The sequence below is a fragment of the Balaenoptera musculus genome, chromosome 4 (genome assembly GCF_009873245.2).
Source record: "Balaenoptera musculus isolate JJ_BM4_2016_0621 chromosome 4, mBalMus1.pri.v3, whole genome shotgun sequence".
Classification (NCBI taxonomy): domain Eukaryota; kingdom Metazoa; phylum Chordata; class Mammalia; order Artiodactyla; family Balaenopteridae; genus Balaenoptera; species Balaenoptera musculus.
In genome coordinates, this window is record NC_045788.1 from 117269797 (window position 1) to 117290710 (window position 20914).

Here is a 20914-nt window from a genome sequence, read left to right on the forward strand (position 1 = left end):
ACTTTTGAAGCCAGCAAGTCTGAGCCTTTGCTTGAGCGTTAGCCCCTGTCATCCCCCTCCCCAGGTGTTACCGGGTGGGTGTCCTCAGTGAAAAGCCTTGGAAACAAGGATTTCACCTGGTGCAGCTCCTTTCTTTCCTGAAAGAGTCAAATGCCCTCCAGTTTCTTTCTGCTTTTGCTCGCTCTCCAGGATTTCCTCAGAGTTACTTTTTATATTTTGTTCAGCATTTTGAATAGTTATAGGTTCAATATAAGTGACTCCATCCTTCTCATAGAATAAATTTAATTATGAAGGTTCATATTGTGCTACATCCTTGAAAGGGAAATCTGAAACAAAGAGAGTAAAATAGATTCAACTCTCTGAGAGTGGCATTGTTATTAGGGGAGATATAGAATTAACCCAGGAGAAAGAGTCTGCTTTCTCTGAGGGGAATTTAATTTTATTGTATAATGGTATATAAATTGAAATTTAATTATTTATTTGATCAATTTTATTAACATATGTAAAAAAATAATTGAATATTTTATTAAAGATAAGGAAGAAAGAAGCAGTAAATCAATTTAATAAGCATTTACTGAACACATCCTTGGTCCTTAAAAAATCACATTCCAGTTCATAAAGAGAAAGCAGAAATGTTCCTAATCTTTCCAGGTTCTCTTCATTATTCAGTTAAAAAAAATTAACTCGATTTTGGGAAGATGGAGGCAGTGGCCTAAATTTCAGTTCTTCCTGAATCCACAAATGCAGAGAAAGAAAGCCAGCTGGAAAGGATGGCAATCTGAAAACAGCAGGCATAGCCAGAGGGGTTCTCAGGATCAAATTTACTGGTTAGTGCGTGGGGACTTCTGTAATGTCTGGACCCTAAAAACTTTTGATGCTAAAAAATAGAAGCTCCCTTTCAGGTCAGTCTTGCTTGAGCCAGGAGAAAATTCTGGGAGTAGAATCCTAAGTGAACAGAACAATGACAAGTTCAAAAGAAAACACTGACCTAGGACTCAGGGGATGGCAAATTTTTTCTTTAAAGGGCCAGCTTCATTTTGGGGCACCTGCATCTCTGTGCATCATCTTCTTTCATTCTTTCCTTCCTTCCTTCTTTTCCTTTTCTTTTCAATGTTTTAAAAACGTGGAAAACATTCTTAGCCTGAAGGCAGTACAAAAACAAGCCAGAGGTCCATATCTGGTCCATAGGCGGTCGTTTGTCTCCCTTGATCTAGGTGAAAATGAGAAAGGGAAGCAAAGGAAGCCCATCTCAGAAAGCAGGACTCTGTATTATTTCAATCACTTTGAGAAAACAACAAAAGAGGGAGCTCTAGAGCCATGAAGTTAGAAAAGATAGCAGGGCTCATTCCTCCTTTCAAAAAAGAACCACTCATTTTACTTAAAATTGAGCAATAGAAAAAGGTGAGTTGAACGTCATACCCATTTAAAATAGGAAAAGGGAGAGTAAGGAGCACCAGAACCTCCATACAGATTAGGAGAATTCTCAAGAGATGTGCCCTCACAGATATGAAAACTGTAACCTAATATTTCAAAACAAAATACATTAAAAACATAATAGAGAATATGGATAAACAACATAAACTTGAATGATGAAAATGAAGAAATACACTACTCTGAAGAAAACTGTTAGTAAAGTGTTTTTGAATATATATGTAAACTGTTGAATGCTGATTTCAAGTCTAATAATGTGGGCATAACAGTAACCTCCCTCTCTAGTCCCTTATACCTTAGGAGGGGTCTATGGTCTTATGAAAGATATAATTTAATACTGCCTTAATTCTCTGTTCCTTCTCTTTCAGACAATCTTCTTATCTTCTTTGAAGCCATCCAACGATTGGGGTATGTATTAAAATGGTAAGAATTTATCTTGTGAGGAATTTTATTGAATAGGTCATGCTAATAGAAATAATGTTTATAATTTCAGAAGTTAGAATAAATAAGCAAATTATATGTGTGAGATGGATGTTATTTGTTACTTTATTGCTGTTTTGATCAAATCTCAGGGGTGATTAAATCTACTGAAATTTATCAAATTTATCATTTATCTGAAAGATGACCTTTTCTAAACTACCTCGTGCACTTAATCCATTATACGAATGTACACTATTCCGGGAGGAGAGGATTTCCATTTTTCTAATATTACCCTTCTGGCAATCAATGTTATTCTCAAGAGGATTTTTGTTTCATGGACTGGATGTTCTTTGTAAATTCTCAACATGACCTGATATAAAAATCAATGCATCTTTAGGTAAGTTCATTTCTATTATTAGATCTCACTGTAGCTTCACGCTAACGTGTTTCGAAATATAAGCAGCGCCCTACCACAGGGTATGGCTTTTTCCTGGTAATGCATTAAATTTCATTATGGTAAAAACCATTATAGCAACAATAAAATCCACCACAGGTTTAAAAAAAGTCTCTCAGCTCCAGCCGATTGCCAATAATATTTGTGCTTTAATGGTCTAATTACAATACTGGTCTTAATTAAGTTAAAACGTGCTTTTTGTCCAGGTTATATCTCTGTTTGTGATCTGCCCCCGTGATAACGAAGGCAGATTTTCTAGCTCAGTAAGGACTAAAGGAAGTGCTTTCTGTGAAGAGAGGTAAACAGCTTCTCTGGAAGCCCACAGCAAAAGAGGAAAGCAAAGCAGTGCACATAGCATTGCTTACAGGATAAATCTGCATGAGCAATTTATTTCATGGAATAAAGAGAGGATGATTAATTCTGCATTTTGCATATTCATGAAGTAAACCTACCCAAATTAAAGAAAAGGTGCCAAAAGATGTCCGGGGGCATTTGAGGTCTGTTTTATTTCAGTCCGATTCTGATGGAGGAGGTGGTTAATTATCCTGCAACTTGGTTTTTCTAGCCATAGTAATTAGAACATTCCAGCACAAGGAAAGAATTTAGACACTTTGAAGTGGCTGTAGGAGGCTCTGCCCTGGACTATAATTTTTCTAGAGTCTAGAGTACACAGAACACTTCAGTGATTATATTTTCTATTGATCTTACTCTCCCATCAGAGCCCAACTCTTCATAACTCTCACAGGTATTTGGAGCTGTGTGGCTTTCTATTGATCACCTCTTCTTTTCATTATTAAAAAAAATTTCACGTTCATGGTCTAGACTTCTTAATGATGTACTTGATTGAAATAGTCATCTTACGCTTTTCAAGTTTAGCATAGCAAGAAGACAGATGCTTTTGAAGCAAAACCATTATTATACATATTCAAAAGAGGTGTGAGTCAGCAAGGTTGCAGAAATTCTTTGGGCCTGATCACAATGCCAGTCAAGTGTTCTCATGATAAGTTAGAAAGTGTTGTAGAGGCATTTATGGGACACGATGGAGAAAATAAAGCTTTATGGTAAAATTTCAATACCTAGTTTGAAGTATTTCCAGAAAATTAGACATGCACAAAATAACTACATATAAGAATGGTCTGAAAAGACAAGTAAGTCATGGTTGGGTTGTCCACCAATTTGGACAATACGAGCTCCTGTGTCTGTCCTTTGATGAGCACTGTTTACAGTTCTAGGCCACTGTTGAAAATATATTTTTTTCTCAATGGTTAGTGTCCTATCCTTAAAATTTTGTAACGTCATTTTGAATCTTAAAAGCATCCATATACAAAATGTGCCTTACATTTCCATTATTGGATGCAATGAGCAGCTTTTTAACATTTCATATTCTGTTGTTTAAGGCAAAAGCATTGTGAAAATCATAACCTTAACGTTAATTACTCATGGGAGACATGGTGCAATATTTTTTATACTCCAACATGGCTGTTTAAAATAAGGAAGAAAATTCCCATGGCTGTCACAGGAGGAATGTGAGGCTCCTTATGAGAAAGTGGAGTGAAAGTGGAAAGAAGCTCTTTCAATATCTTCAGGAGTCCTTTGTTTTAAGGCTTCTTTCTCCGAGGAGTAGTGGAGATTTCAATGATTGTCCCTTTTTGTATTCTCTAGCTTTGCATCAGAATGGCTAGCAAATTCTCCAGTATGGTAAAATTCGTCTTGATCCTCATGAACAAATAAATGAGCAATAGCAAAGATTATTGAAATCTATTACAAATCTACAGAGCATGAAAACTTGAGGATTATAGTCCCTTCAACGAGAGAGCTAGATGCTACGGGACCTTCAGTAGCTATCTATTTGAGGGGACCTTTTATTAAGGAGAAAGAAGATAGGAGTAAGTTTCAGAAGTCTAGTGGTTTTAATCCCAGTTTGCCTATTACCAATGATATAACTTTGGGAAAGACCCTCAACATTTTCAAGTCTCTATTACATAAAGGGTCAAACAAGGGGATTTCTCAGGCCACTTTCATGATAACATTCTGAGTGGTTTTTATTCGTTATATTGTTAGAAGATTTGTATATTTTAGTTTATAAGAAAAGATCACATTTTTATTTTATGCAATTCACCTAAGGAAATTGATAAAGGGATGAAGACACAGCCTAAAATAATTCTAGAGAGTTAGGCCATTTCCCTCCATGTCTCTTCTGGATTCTTTATAGATGTATTTAAGAGATTAAAGAGAGAAGACCAAGAAGAAAACCAGTGTTGTTCAGTGATACATCTTTCAGTGTCAAAGAATTATTTAACATTTTGAAGACATTTTCCACCAGAATTCTTGACTGGTCATGGAATGTTATAAAAATTCATCATTTTTCCGGAAAAAGAATGACTTTTATGCTAATCAATGTTCTTTGTTCATTTCCTGGACAGACCTCTTAGCTCTTCGATAACAGGCTTTTCTGATTCTGTTTTGTAATTGCAGTAAGGCATCTTTGAGGATTTATCTCTACTCATGCATGCCAGCAGCATGTGGCCTTTTCTTGAACCCATCAGAATTGTGACTTTTCTTTGAACTCTTGGCTGCTTGGTGCTACTGACCTTGTTGCTCGTTTATAACTTGGGTGCCATTTATCACTCCCAGACTTACAGATATTATTGTGGAAAGGAACTGAATGCAATCATTCGTGCTGTTGCGTCTTTCTAGTGGTGCCTTCCAGCTTCCTTCCTTACAGGATAACTGATAGGGAGAGATTAGTGACAAAGCTGTAATTCTATTGAGGGGTTGTGATGTAACTGTATCATAAACCATGAAGTGAGACTCAGAGGTTTGAGATCACGAATGCAGAGATTAAGTTACAGCAGCCATAGTCAATCTCTGTCAATATGTGTTTTGTGATGGTTTGTAATCTGCCTGTAAGATATTAGCTACCTGTAGAAAATACCTTTTTTTTCTTCTAGTATTGACTTTACTACATAGCTTCTGCAATTTCAGAGCTTAAAAGAAATATCGATTTTTATTTTTACAAATACATACAGACATTTTACAGGCCATTAAAAAAACTTGCTCTTTGCTCTGGTGATATATGTGTGTTTTTTTTTAAATCGTAGTATAATTGACGTAATGTTATATTAGTTTCAGGTATACAACATAATGATTCGATATTTGTAGTAATGTATGTTTTAACTCTGAAACTTTTTGTAGGTTTGTCATACAACACTTGAAATAGTCAGGTTTCGATATTTTGAAATTGAACTTTTTATACATGTATGAAATTTTAAAAGATAATTTATTGAGGTTGAAATTCACCTAATAAATGGAACCATTTTGACGTAAATAATTCAATGACATTTAGTACATTGATAGTACTGTGTCACCACCACATCTATCTAGTTCAAAAAACTTCTATCACGCAAGGTAAAACTCCATACCTATTCAGCAGTTTCTCCCCACTCTCCCCAGCTCTATGTATAAAAATTTTTAACTAAAAAGAAATGAATTGACATTTTATTTGCTTAACACTCAGAAGGAATTTAAGCCATTATTTTGGAATCCATATCATTTCAATTAATTTGTGCCTTGAGCAGCACCTTTGTAAGTTGTTTTGGGGAATGGAGTTTGTCCAGGTGACACAAGTCTGTGGGAGTATTAACAGATATTTATTTAGGATGCCAAAGAACCTGGTTAAGCTAGTATACATAGATTTCCTTCCTGCAGGATTTTTTAGAAACCTTTTGGGTATTAATAAACTCTGCTTCTCTTTAGTCTAGAGCGATAGTATACAGCATTACCTGAATTATGTGCCTCATTTTTCCTGGAACATTCTGAGTCTACTGTTGAGAACCACTCTTTGTCAAACAGTAATCTATGTCTAATTGTGATATTGTTAGAGGAGAGTATCAAGAAATAGGAGGTTTTTACTAAGGGAATTTTTAAAAAATGAATCAGATTTTTAAAGCTTATGCTGACATCCTACTCTTAGTTAGAAAGAGCAAAGAGCTGGGATTTAGGATTTCTGGAATTTCTTCTAGTAAAGAAAAATAAGAGTTAACATTTTAAAAACATTTTTATATATTATCTGTATTTTTATCAATAACCCTGAAAGCTAGGTATTATTGCCCTAATTTTATAGATGGATAAACTGAAGTTCATGGTTAAATTATTTAACTTTAGTCACATCAAAATATCTTCTTCTGGGGTTAAATGATTTGCCCAATATATCATAATTATAAAAGGCAGAGTAGAGATTTGAATTCAGAAGTCTGGGCTTCCAAATCCTGCAGCCTTTTTTACTCTGCAGCATCACTGTCTAAGCATGAGCTTTAGACTCTGGTTTCCTGGGCCTTGGTTTTCATATTTATGATAATGAAGAAACTGATGATCTCTAAGTTCTGTCCTAGCTTTGAAATTCTGTTGCTTAAATCCTGTACTATTTCCTAGCCTGTCTAAAGATTTAGTAAAAAGTAAATTTTATATCCCTACATCAGGAATCCCAAGATCTCAATATAAATGTTAAAATAAATACACTCTCAAATAAATGAGCAATTATGACAGCTGACATTTATACAAACCTCCCAGAACTCAGAATGAGTTATAGAATCAAGGGAGGAACTCTGCCCTGCTTTTATAAATATAGTTAAGACCAATGTAAATATATGACTTGCCTTTAACACTAGGGTGTCTTAGACATAGATTGAGCTTGCAAAGAGGGTATGTGTGTGTTTGCCTTCCCCTGGCCATCCTTGTTCATCAAATAAAGGAGTCAGTTCTGGAGCTGAGGAGGTCTGTATCCAGGTGAGAGAGGAGAGAATGTCAAAATAGATTCACCACCTTTAAATCAGCTCATTTGTTATTTTATTAGAGGAAAAGATTAAATAGATTTGGTCAAGCTTCAAATGACCAAATGGAACTTTTTTTCTCTCACCCTTAAATTATTTTTTGCCTGTTTACAAAGACCAGTGTTTCTCTCCCTTTTTCTACACACATGCATTGCAGAAAACATTCTCAAATTTCCCTTCCTTCTAATTATAAAAAACCTTCTTTAAATCACAGTAGCATATGCATATTACCACTTATGAAGATTTTATAAGCTTTATTTTCTATGGTTTATATTAATAACTGTTATGATATGACAAAGTACTTTTTGTTTGCTTTGTAAAATTTAAAATAAATATCATACTGAATATGTTTTTCAAACCATGTGCCCCCCTTTCCCTCACCTTTCACCCTGATATTCTGGTATCTTCCCTCAACCTTGTTCTATATTATAAATCACCCCTTTCCAGGATAGAAAGTAAATTTCTGTTCTCATTTCATTTTCATAAGACTCCTCTCCAGTTTTAGATGAGAAACTGAAAACAGAGAGTCTGCATAGAGAGGGATTTGGTAAATCAGGTCGTTGTAGGCTAATTGGATCAACATAGGAATAGGAGGAAATGCTCAAAAGAGTTAATTCTTTCAACATGTACACCTCCTACAAAATTATAACAGGTTTCAAACATCTTTTGAAGACCAGTGGGCTTTAAAAAAGCCCACATGTTTGACTTTTATGGTTATTAACAGAATTATCTTTGGGAAAAAAGTGGTAGCATCATAACTTTTCCCCAAAGCCTCTCTTAATCTTTTGATACTTAGTCATCTGTTTTGGGGTCAATGTCTTTTCTTCAATTGTTTCTGTGCATATAAGTAAAAGCAGTCCTCCAAAACCAGTTTCATGGACTTCATGGAATCCCACATCTTTTGCAAAATGTGTAATTTTGCTTAGCCATCAATGTCCACTGTCAGATTTTCATGACTCCTGACAAAGAACTGATAGACTGGTTTCATTAAATGGTTGGTATGATGGGCAGGAATAGAAGTTAGCATCGGGAAAGAAGGAAAGTTTTCATTAGAGTCTAATTTTTAAGTTATAATTTTATGATATATTTATTATGTTATGTGACTTTATGAAAGTGGTGGGTCAGAAAAGAAACATCCAGATATCACAGACACCTTTTAAACCACAGATCCTTCTAAAAAATAACTTTTGTGTATGTAAAATAGTTTATTCTTTATATGTGAATATTTTATTCCTAATAAAACTGCTTCTCTCCTTAGATATCTCACCACCATCCAGATTAAGCATTCATTTCCATTTGTGAGCCCATCTAAATTTATCCCTCATCCATCCCCAAAGAGAGAGGCATCAGAAGTACACAGTTAGGGCCACCAATAACTAGCTCTTGAATATATCCTAGGGTTCACAGCTTACCGACCATAGAATATGTCAAACACTTCATATAAGTAGCCCTGGATATTGACCTTCCTGTTTAAGGACAGGGAGCGCTGCAGCTCAGCAGCACCCGGAGGTCTATGAAACCACTTTAGGGACACGCGGCTGGTTCCGACATAGGGAATGGATCTATACAAGGACTCATAAAATCTGAATGATTTATCCAAAGCAAACACTAGGATATTGCCCCCTCTGGTCCTTTCAATGTAGGGAAGGGATATAACAAGCTACTCTTGCTTTTCACTAGAGGATGTTCATGAAAATTTTCATGACTTGTTTCATTGCCAAAAAGATTGATTTTTCTCATAGGAACAACTGTAATGGGTGGTAGGTGTCATATTTCTGATCAAGGACCCAACATAAAACTAATCAGAGCAAAACATCTGACAACTATAAAAATCTACAATAATGCAAACTATCAAAATCTTTCTTGAAATAAAATAGGGAAAAATATACTGAACATATCAGTTATATTAAAAAAAACTATCATTATAGATTTGACTAAAAACATATAGCTAGTTGTGATAAACACTCTCTAAGTGACTTTTATTTGCTTCCTTAGAAATTAGAAAGTATTCTTTGATATGATTTTTTTCAGCTAGCTTTAAAAGCTGTCCAGGGAAATTTGAATGCCTTATTTTCCTTTCCTCACTTTTTTTTTCTGTAGCAAGCAGATGTGTTTTGCAAAAATAATCTAGAGTTTCTTTTATTTTGCCAAGCCAGCGTATCATTTAATATTGAGTGAGACTCCCAAGGGTGTGAAAATTGAATAAGGATAGTGGTAAAATTTACCAAAAACAGTTGTTGACGGACAGTGAGCGCCTCATATAAAAATATTCAGGGAAAGTTCCTTGAAGCAAATTTTTGTGCTTCTTAGTGTCAGCTTTGTTTACGGCATGTTCAGGTTACCAGAGCCTTCTCTGGAGATGAGGTGGTCTAAGGAGGCTACTAGGATAATGCTTCCCTGTAGACCTTGGCATTCTGCACCCCACCCCCCCAACCCTCCTTGCAGTTGAGTACGTTGGCACTGGCTCAATATTTACTCTCTCCGCATCTTGGGATGGGCTACACAGGTTTCTCTGACTGATCCTCATCAGCCAGAGGCATTCTACTCATCTCTCCCAGCCCTTCACTGCCATACCTTTTCTAAAGCATAAGTATGTTCCTTGCCCAACCCAAGGACCTGGTTTATTCAGCTGAACATGCTCATTTTAAAGAAAGAATTAGTGCACAGTAAGTGAAGTGGGGAGTGGGAGTTAGCTTCAGAGATCGTTTCACATGTTAAAACACTGAAGTGTGGAAAGAATCATATGTGAAATTGAAGCCCGGTGTGAAGGATAGAACAGTAGACTAGAATTCAGAAAAGGTGTGCTACTGATAGTTCTGCCACTGCTTTGCTGTGTATCTTTGGGAAAATATTTAATCTCACCGTGTTTCATTTTCCTTATCTGTACAGTGGACCAACTTTAACATCCATAGCTGTATGTTTATAGGTGAAATATGTCTTTGTTCCCTTATGCCATACCTCAAATGGCAAAGGCCAAATGTACAGACTGGATTAAGTATGTATAAATATTAACTTAGACATTCTCTTCTTAGCTACCATATAGAATTCTTCATCTTATTTATATCAGTTGTATTAGTCAAGGTGCTCCAAGAAAACAGAACCAATGGAATATATATATATATCTTCATATATATATATATGAAGATATTTATTATATGAAAGTGGCCCATGAGTGATAATGGAGGCTGAGAAGTCCTGAGATATGCAGTCTGAAGGCTGTAGACCCAGGAGAGCCTCTGGTGTAGTTCAAGTCTAAGACTGAAGACCTGAGAACTAGGAGAACTGATAGATAGACTCAAGACTCAAGAAGAGACAGTATTTCAGTCTGAGTCTGAAAGCAGAGAAAAACCAATATTCCAGCTCAAGCCATCAAGCAGGAGGAGTTCCCTCTTACTCACAGGAGGGTCAGCCTTTTTATTCTATTAAGGGTTCTTCAACCCCTGGGATGAGGCCCACTCACATAGGGGAGAGTAATCTGCTTTACTCAGTCTACTGACTCAAATGTTAGTCTCATCCAAAACACCCTCACAGACACACCTAGAATAATGTTTGACCAAATATCTGGGGACCCCATGGCCTGGTCAAGTTGACACATAAAATTAACCATCACATTAGTGAAAAAAGGAAACCATATAGGTAGTATGCATTTGTCTCTAATCTTTGGGATTATCTATTTGATATCTATTTTCTAAAAGGCTTTAAAGATGTTTGAGAAACTAAGAACATCAGAATCATAGGGGTCACCCTAAAAGCTCACCTGACTCCAGAGCATTTGACTTTAATAAGACCCCTTATGTGGAGAGAATGACAGCTCCTTTTTTGGATCTGTATCACAAAGAGTACAGACTGGAGGCTCTGAAGTATAATTTCCTCTTGATAAAGATCTTTTATCCATGATGTCATTTAAGCTTTCTTGACGCTCCTAATTTTAATCCTTACCATCTTTCAGGTTGATGAAGCCCACTGAGTGAAAGTGCGCTTTCATTTTCCAAAAATGCCTCCTTCAAGTTTCATGAACATGGTCCCTTACTGGTACACCCTAGACTTGAAAAGAAGCATGCCCTTCATGGTTTCATATTTTTCACATATATCCTTTTCCTGGTCTTTATCTTTTCAAACCAAAAATCTTAAGCTGTCTTTATTCTATTTTCATCTGGAAATTTGTATGCCACACGGCTTAATTGCCCTTGAGTTATGAAAGCCACAATTGCTACTGTACATGAGTAGGTGGAAATTGGGCAACAAGGACACTGGATAGCTAACTGGAAGAGAAGGATGGTGATTTCCGGGTCAGTATCTTGGGTTCATGGTTAGTGTTGTGGGGCTTTGAACTTGAGCACAAATTCTTGCCCACGGTCTTCCCTATCTTGTGAACACTGACTTACTTTGCAAGAGTTAACTCCAGTATTCATGTACATTGTGATGCCTTCCTTCAAATTACCAGGCACAGTTAGTTTTCCTTTCCATATTTCAGTAACACAAATGTATATTTACTGTGAAGCAAAACATAGTTCAACCACAGTTAGTTATGATTTGAGTCTTGCTCCACTCATTGCAGTCACTAGAGCATTATCAGGATAAGGCTAAGGGGAAGCCATGTTAGCTGTAATAAGGAAATACTTTTTGGAAAGTTTTTGATATAGCAAGTGAGAAATTATAGACTCCTCTTTGGGACATTTATTTTTTTTAATGGGAGAAAATTTACATAAAAATTAATGAAATATGCAAACAAAAGCAAAAGAGAAAGGTGAGAAGGAAAATTAATCAAAATTACTTTGACAATGAGAAGCAAATTGTAACAAAACACGTTCAAAACATACCTAAAATAGTACCTTGTTAAGAGAGACAGATGTCTTTCCAGGGCAAGGAAATTAATAGCTATAAATTGTTAGATGATCAAATTAGTGAAGAAATGAGTCATATGAACACAGTGGAAAATGACTTAAATATTTTGCCGTTTGGACAAGATTATTGACTTTGATGAAGATAACATGAAACTCCTAATGACATCAAAGTAATGAAGATATCTGCGACAAACTGGTTAATAAATGTTGCCAACTCAGAGTATGTGACATAGTCAATATGCAGGAATATTCTAAATGCCTGGAATCTTATTTATGCGAAAGAAACTTGATAAGTTTCCTCAAATTGGATAACAATCCTAAACATTTTTATAACATTACCAATAACAAGTTGTGAAGATAAAATTTTCTAAAATATCAATACTAAAATAACTTTACTAAATTGTACTAGAGAAAAGACTGAATTTGCCAATCTTGTGAGGTTTATAATATTTTCAGCTTTTTAAATTTTGCAATTTTTTCATGATTTATTTTCTCATTCTAAATATTCACATACATGCCTAATTTTACATTTGTATGTTTATATTCTTTTTCATTAAGAAGTTTCCTCAAGAATGTAAATTGGTACAGCCACTATGGAAAACAGTATGGAGGTTCCTCAAAAAACTAAAAATAGAGTTGCCATATGATCCAGCAATCTCACTCCTGGGCATATATCCAGATTAAACTCTAATTTGAAAAGATACTTGCACCCCTATGTTCACAGCAGCACTATTTACAATAGCCAAGACATGGAAACAACCTAAATGTTCATTGACAGATGAATGGATGAAGAAGATGTAGTATATATATATATATATATATATATATATATATACACACACACACACAATGGAATACTACTCATCCATTTGCAGCAACATGGATGGACCTAGAGATTATCTTACTAAGTGAAGTAAGTCAGAAAGAGAAAGACAAATACCATCTGCTATCACTTATATGTGGAATCTAAAATATGACAAAATGAACTTATCTATGAAACAGAAGTGGACTCACAGATATAGAGAACACACTTATGGTTGCCAAGGGTGAGGGGATATGGGAGGGGGATGAATTGGGAGTTTGGGAATAGCAGATGCAAACTATTATATACACAATGGATAAACAACAAGGTCCTACTGTATAGCAAAGGGAACTATATTTAATATCCTGTAATAAACCAATGGAAAAGAATATGAAAAAGAATATATATATATGTATAACTTAATCACTTTGCTGTACAGCAGAAATTCAACACAACATTGTAAATCAACTATACCTCAATAAAATAAAAATAAAAAATATTCCCTCAAATTTCGGGCCCTACAAAACTTGAAACATCCTGCATAGAATACTTCACATTCTAGTAAGCATTTATTTTATTTTAATTTTGCTTTCCGTCTGTTAATCCTTTATGAAGGAAACAAGGACTTCGATCTTTAAAACCTGTGTACCTAGCGCAGTACTTGATACATAATTGTAGAAATTGCTTGGTAAAGGATTATTGGATGTTTGAGTGTCTGACAGGGATTGGTTTAGAAACTCAAGGTGATTCTCAGAGTCCTCTGCTTTTACTAGTAAGATGATTGACATATTTAAAGGAAAGCCATTATATGATAGCAATTCATCATTTTGGAAAATTTAGAAAATACTGATTTGAGTAATACAGATAATCAAATCCTCCAATGAAAGCATAGTGTTGTTCAGCTTAGAGAAAACATTTTTAAAGGTATTTGATTTCATCCTTCCCCAGTTGTGATTAAAAACATAAAATTCTATCTCATAAGTAATGATGACTATTTTGAATGTGAAGAGAAATTTCTATTGCAAAAAGACATTCACCTCAACTTACTTTTGACTTTGAGTGCAAATTACAAATAAACTCTAATAAGATTCTCCTTTAACTTAAGAACACATTTAGATATTCTTAGTATTGTTACCGACATTCCCGAGATGGTCCCAAACAGGGATCCTCCTGTCCGATGTCAGTCACGCCTATAGAAGGAGACTGAGTCCGGCTAGGAAGCAAAGGAAAGCTTAATTCTCTATCAGAGAACGGAGAGGTGGGAGCTGGTTCTAGACCACACGCTCTCAGGCCGCGGGCGGGGCTGTTTCATAGGGATCCCGCAGTGAGGAGTGGAGGGAGCGGAGTTCTCGCGGGACCAGTGCAGCTGCGCTGCTCAGGCTCCGATCGCAGGGCCAGGTGCAGCGCCTCTGCGCACGGCCCGCCGCCGCTGCCGCCGCCATCTTTAATTGCCGTGTTTTTGCACACAGTCCCAAGCTGAGGTGTTGGCGCAGCCATTTCATGCCAGGAACTCTGGCCTGAAGGAGCTGGTGGGAGGCCTCTGCACGGGCACCGTATGAGCAAGTGAGACTAAGCACCAAGGAAAAAAAACAGGTTAGACCTTATTTTATTACCCAGATTCTATTTTTATTTCCTGCGAATTGTTAATGGACCTTGCTGGTAACAGTGTTATAATCATTATTATTTGTTTTAATGTTTGAATATATCTGGAGCAATTAGAGTGAGGCAGTACTTTTGGTTATGGAAAGTTAAAAACAGACATAAACCAAAGAGAACTCTGAGTCTTGCTTCAGTGAAGGTGAGAGGCACTTTCATTTTCAAAGAGTAGAAAATTCATACTGCAAATAAGTTTAGTTTATTCTGTATGCATAAAAATAAGTTCTAGGAAAGGAAAAATGATAAAGTCAAACATATTCGAACCTCATTCTTGTAACAGACGATGATATTTTGTACTACAATGAATGAAGTATGAATTCATGTTGTAGATGTACAATTAAGCTAAATACATAGTTTCTTGCCATTTCCTTAAGATTAAATATGTGATTAAACAAAATTTCTTTAAAATTTATTTTATTATACAATATTATGTCTTTCTCTTTTATTTAAATATCGTGATTTAGAGTATGCAGTTAAAATGCTGCTCAGTGATAGGTATTTCTTCATTTGTTTCTTTTTTAAAAATTGTAATAAAATATAGAAATGGGGATTTCAGGCAGTATCTATTTCTGAAAGCTTTAGGATTGCTTCTTACTTATCTAGGCAGACTTAGATATGCTTCTGTCCTTTTAAATGAGACTTACCGTCCAGGAGAGGATATGATGACTTTTGAATGCCCCCAGAAGAAAACATCATAGGAAAGAAAAAAATTTGCTGCTTGAGTGCTTGGGTTCCAAGACTGGGGAATACAGAAAATCTGAAAAAGCTCCTCAGTGACCCACTAGAGAAATATTCCCCTCCAGTTTTTTCCCTTCAGCTAGATGTTTAAAAAGATAAACTTTCTCTTTCCCTCACTCTCCCAAAGCATTATTTTATACAAGTCACACTCACTCAGTCAGTAAATATTTACATATTGAAAGCCAAACACTAAGAGTGTCAGATACCATGGTATGTTACAGCAAGGATATGAAGAAACAGATAAAAACATACCTTGCTCTTGAGTAACTCTTGGTCTAATTTTGGGGAAAATATTATGATAAATGCTAATATTATAAGCAAGAATAGAGTGCTATAAGAGCAGAGGGGGCGATGAACTAACTTGGTTTGAGTGAATCAGGAAAGGAGTCATCAAGCAGACTGAGCACATATTTGTGTTAGAGTCATAGAACTTTAGAACTGGAAGGGGATTTATAGATTACCTAACCTACAAATAAGGTATAAATTTTAAAATAAAATATTGAAGTATCCAGTACAAAGTTGAAGCTTTTCATTGATTTATTCAACAAATAAGTATTGAATACCAACTATGTGCCCAGCATATTTCTAGGCATTGGGATTAACACTGTCAAGAAAACAAAAACAAAAGCAAGCTTATTGGACTAAGAAGGTGATCTAGAGGCTCCTAAACTCCCCTCCTCCCAGGGACACACAAAATATACAGCTACACCTAGAGCAACCACCTGAGAAAGACATCCAGAAACTAGCTAAGTGACTCCTACATATCAAGTGAATGAGAAATGCCTATATCAAAATGGGTAGGAGAGGCTGAGACACACTCTCACCATAAACCTCTCCCCTGACAGGGTGCCCATGAGAAACATTTCAGCTTTAAGGATACACACAGACTGAAAGTGAAGGGATGAGAAAAGATATTCCATGCAAATGGAAACCAAAAGAAAGAAGGGGTAGCTATACTTGTGTCATACAAAACAGACTTTAAGCCGAAGACTGTAACAAGAGACAAAGAAGGTTATTATATATGATAGAGTGGTCAATTCATAAGAGGATATAACAGTAAATATTTATGCACCCAACATAGGAGTACCTAAATATATAAAGCAAATATTAACAGACTTGAAGGGAGAAATAGACAGCGATACAATAATAGGGGATTTCAAAATCCCACTTTTAACAATGGATAGATCATCTAGACAAAAATCAATAAGGAAACATTGGACTTAAACTACATGTTAGACCACATGGACTTACCAGACATTTATAGAACATTTCATGCAGTAGCAGCAGAATACACATTCTTCTCAAAGTCACATGGAAAATCCTCCAGGAAAGATCATATGTTAGACACAAAATAGGTCTCAATAAATTTATGAAGATTGAAATCATATCAAGTATCTTTTTTGACCACAATGGTATGAAACTATAAATCAGTTACAAGAAGAAAACTGGAAAATTCACAAATATATGGAGGTTAAACACCATGCTCCTGAACAACCAATAGGTTAAAGAAGAAATCAAAAGAGAAGTAAAAAAATGTCTTGAGACAAATGAAAATGGAAACACCAATCACACCAAAACTTATGGGATGCAGCAAAAACAGTTTTAAGAGGGAAATTTATAATGATAAATGCCTTCGTAAAGAAAAAAGAAAGATCTTAAATAAACAACCTAAATTTACACCTCAAGGAACTAGAAAAAGAAGAAACTAAGCCTAAAATTAGTAGACAGAAGGAAATAACAAAGATCAAAATGGAAACAATAGAGACTAAGAAGACAATAGAAAAGATCAATGAAACTATAAGATGGAATTTTGAAAAGATAAGATAGACAAATCTTATATGTGGAATCTTAAAAAAAGTAGAACTCATAGACACAGAGTAGAAAAGTGGTTGTCAGGGGCTGGGGTGAGGGAAATATGGGGAGGTGGGTAAAAGGATACAAACTTTCACTTATGGGAGGACGAATAAGTTCTGAGGTTCTAATGTATAACATGGTGACTATAATTTGTTGACTGAAAAAAAATGCACGTGGGAGTTGTGAGTTAAGCTTTATTTGGGGCAAAATGAGGACTATAGCCTGGGAGGCAGCATTTCAGATAGCTCTGAGAAACTGCTCTAAAGAGGTAGGGGGGAAGGTCAGTATATATGTGATTTTGGTGAAGGGGGAGTACATGCAATCAAGCACATATTTTTCGCAGAAAGTTGCTGATAGTCTCGTGAAGGTTACTGCTAGTCACGAGGAGCAGACGTCACCATGAAGGATTTTAGTGCTTTTCTAGATACAAGGAGATGCAAGAATTGGTCTCATAAAATCTTCTCCTGAAAATATCTAACTATCTGAAGACCTGTTTTTGCCAGTTTTTCCCAGAGTACAGAGTGCCTCATTCCTGATCTCCACCCTGAACTCTTTCAGGGTGTGTTGAAGGTCAGCAGCTGCAGCAGCTCCTGATTTAATCCTTGTAGAGCTAGATGGCAAGTGCCAGTTTGTAGCTGGCAAGTTGATAACACTGTATTGTACAATTGAAATTTGCTAAGAGATTCTAATTTCATCTCTAATTTAAATGTTTTCACCAATAAAAGCTAAATAGTGAGGTAAAGGATGTGTTAACTTGATGGAGGGAATCCTTTCAAAATGTATACATATATATATAATCACCATGTGTACACTTTAAATATCTTACAGTTTGTCAGTTATACCTCAATGAAGCTGAAAAAAACAATTAGAACGTTGAGAAAAGCCAAAAAAACAAAACAAAACCCAAAGTTTGTGTCCTTATGGCATTTACATTTTAATGGGAGTGAGAGTCACACAACTAAACCTACGGTACATCAGATGGAGATAAGTAAATAACTGTTATGGACTAGCTGCACAGAAAAGTAGTATAGAGACTGAGAGAGGTATTATCATTTTAAATAATCTGGCCGGGTAAGACCACTGAGCAAGACCTGGAGGAATTGAGAGAGAAGAGATCTGGGTGTATTAGAGGGACAGTTGCAAAAGCATTCCTAGCAACAGAAGAGCGCAATATAAAGACCATGATGTGAGATTATATCTTTAGCTTTCAAGAACAGCATGGAGGCCAGTGTGGCTGGAGCATCACATGTGATGGGAAAGCACAGAAAATGAGTTTAGACAGGACATAAGGAGTTAAATCACATAGGATCTTGGAAACAATTGTAAATCCTTTCAATTCTACTTTTAGTAAAATGAAATATGAAATTGTTTTGAGTGATGGGAAGACAAAGTATGATATGTATTTTAAAAATGCTTCCTCTGGCTTCTATGTGGATGTGGACAATAAGAGAAGAAAAGGGTCATTTAAAAGTTGCTTTCGTGACCCAGGTGAGAGATGATGTAACCTGGACCAGGGAGGAGGCAGTAGAGGTGGTACGATGTGGTTGAATTCTGGGTACATTTGTAAAGGGAGCATCAACAGGGCTTGCTAAAAGAATGACTGTGGGGTATAAAAGAATGAGTAATCCTAGATGATTCCCAGGTTTTTGGCCTGACAGCTAGAATGATGGTGAAGATGAGATGGTGAAGACTATACAGAGCAAGTCAGGGATAATAATAAGAGTCTGTTTTCATACACATTAAGTTTGAAATGGCTAATAGGTATTCAACTGAGATGTCAAGTAGTCAGTTGAGTATAAGGACACTGAGGAGGAGAGAAGAGCTGGAGATTTAAATTTGTTGCTTCTCAATATATAAATGATATTTAAAGCTCCAAGGCTGATTGAGGACCAGAAAGGGAATGAGCACAGAAAAGAGAAGAGGTCCACTGGTTGAGCACTGAACACACTGTTGGTTGGGCATGGTTGGAAAGGAGAAGCCAGTAAAGGGAAGTGAAAAGGAATAACCACTGGGAAAGCTTTACCTTAGAAGTGAGTGAACTGAGAGTGTAATGAAGGGAGAAGTGATCAAACTATTGCCAACTGCAGCCAAAACCTGCTAAAGGATCAAGTAACATGAAGCCTGAGGAATGACCATTTGATCTAGGATCATACAAATTATCAGTGACTTTGAAACAGTTTAAACGAAGTGGTAGTAGTGGAGAAAGTCCAAATGGAGTAAGTTCCAGAGAAAAAGAGAAGTTGGAAATAGCCAGTATAAATCCTTTTTTGAGGAGTTTTGCTATCAAGAAAAACAGAAAAATGAAGTGGTTGTGAGAAAGGGTTGTGGAATTAGGAGAGGTTTTTACTTTTAAGTATTTTAAGAAAGGATAAATAATGGTTTCTATGCTGTCCTGAATATTCAAAAGGAAAATTTACTGATGCAGGAATGAGGATAATTACTCTTAAAATATCTTTGATATGGTCATAACTTTCTTTCACTGGAATGTAAGGATGTAATTTTTATGTCTCTTGACTGAATCAATTTAGAATCTCTTGACTGAATTTTGAGTCTCTTAGCTGCTTTTTGATTAGTGGGAAAAACTAAAGCAGTGGTTCTCAATCTTTTCTGCCCAATAGAATCACTTAGGGACATAAAAACAATCAATGCCTAAGCCGCAACTCAGGACAGAGAAATGAGGCTTTCTGATTTATCGCATAGTTTGGAAAGGTCCCTAGGGGATTCAAATCTAAAACTAGCCTCGAGAACTACAGAAGTAAAGTAACTAGAAAATAATTAATAATGAAGATAATAAAATGCACTAGGGCATGGACTTTTTAAACTAAGCCTCAGGCTAACAGAAGAAAAAGCAAGACCACTTATCTGAAATATCTATAACATAGCATGTCCTGATTTATTTAATTTCAAAGACAATCTAATAATAAACATTTGTTTTTATTATGGAAGATTTTAAGATGATATTTGCTGAATCCTTACAAATCGAAAGAGGTGATTTCTAAAAAAGTGCCAGGCAAGTAAAAATGAAATCTTCTGGGTTATTTTGCAGCAGGAAAATTAAATGGAAAGATCTTAGAATGGTTGGAAAAAAGGAGAAACAGATTCGTATTACAAATGAGCTCTCCTATGAAAAAGTTTCTTCTAACTCTAAGCAATTATGAAAATATAATGGTACTATAATTGGTTGAGGATTACCTACATTGCTTTGGGGGATCTGATATACAAAGTGTTCCTACATATTTTGTCATTTACCCTTTTTACAGAGTGGTAAAACCTAGACTCAAACACAAAACTTGGTCTTCCAACTCTGAAGTCTATGCTCTTTGCACAGTTGTTGGCTAATCTTATGAATTAAACATCAGTCGAGGATGTGGAAATTTATAAAGAAAGCCTCTGACAGAGTTATTGAATGAAATGGATAGTTATTCTTATTTCAAGATTTGTGAATCATAAAATATTCTCCATGTTGCACAAAATTTAACATGCCACAGCTTAAAAATTTGCAAGGACACCTTGGTTTTCATCTAGTCTGTAGTTTGGACATAGTTCATCTATCTAATGAATGTCATGGTTAATCTGTGACACTGTTAGTTTTCATATATCTGGGAGGAAAATATTTATGATTGCTTGAAGTTTTCAAACCCTAAAGATCAACCCTAACAATTTTCCATAATTTTTCCTTTTTTCTAGTTAATGATCTTTTCTTCTCTTTGGCCATATCATTTCCAAAGTGCTATGACTGCTTTTCTCTATAATGTTCATCCATTCTTTTCTTTCTCCTATCTCTACCCCATTTCCTTTTTGTCCTTCTTTTGCTCTTTCTCCATTTTCTTGAAGGGAATATTTTGTCCCTATTTTTTTCTATTATGCGATGGTTTATGATATAGTA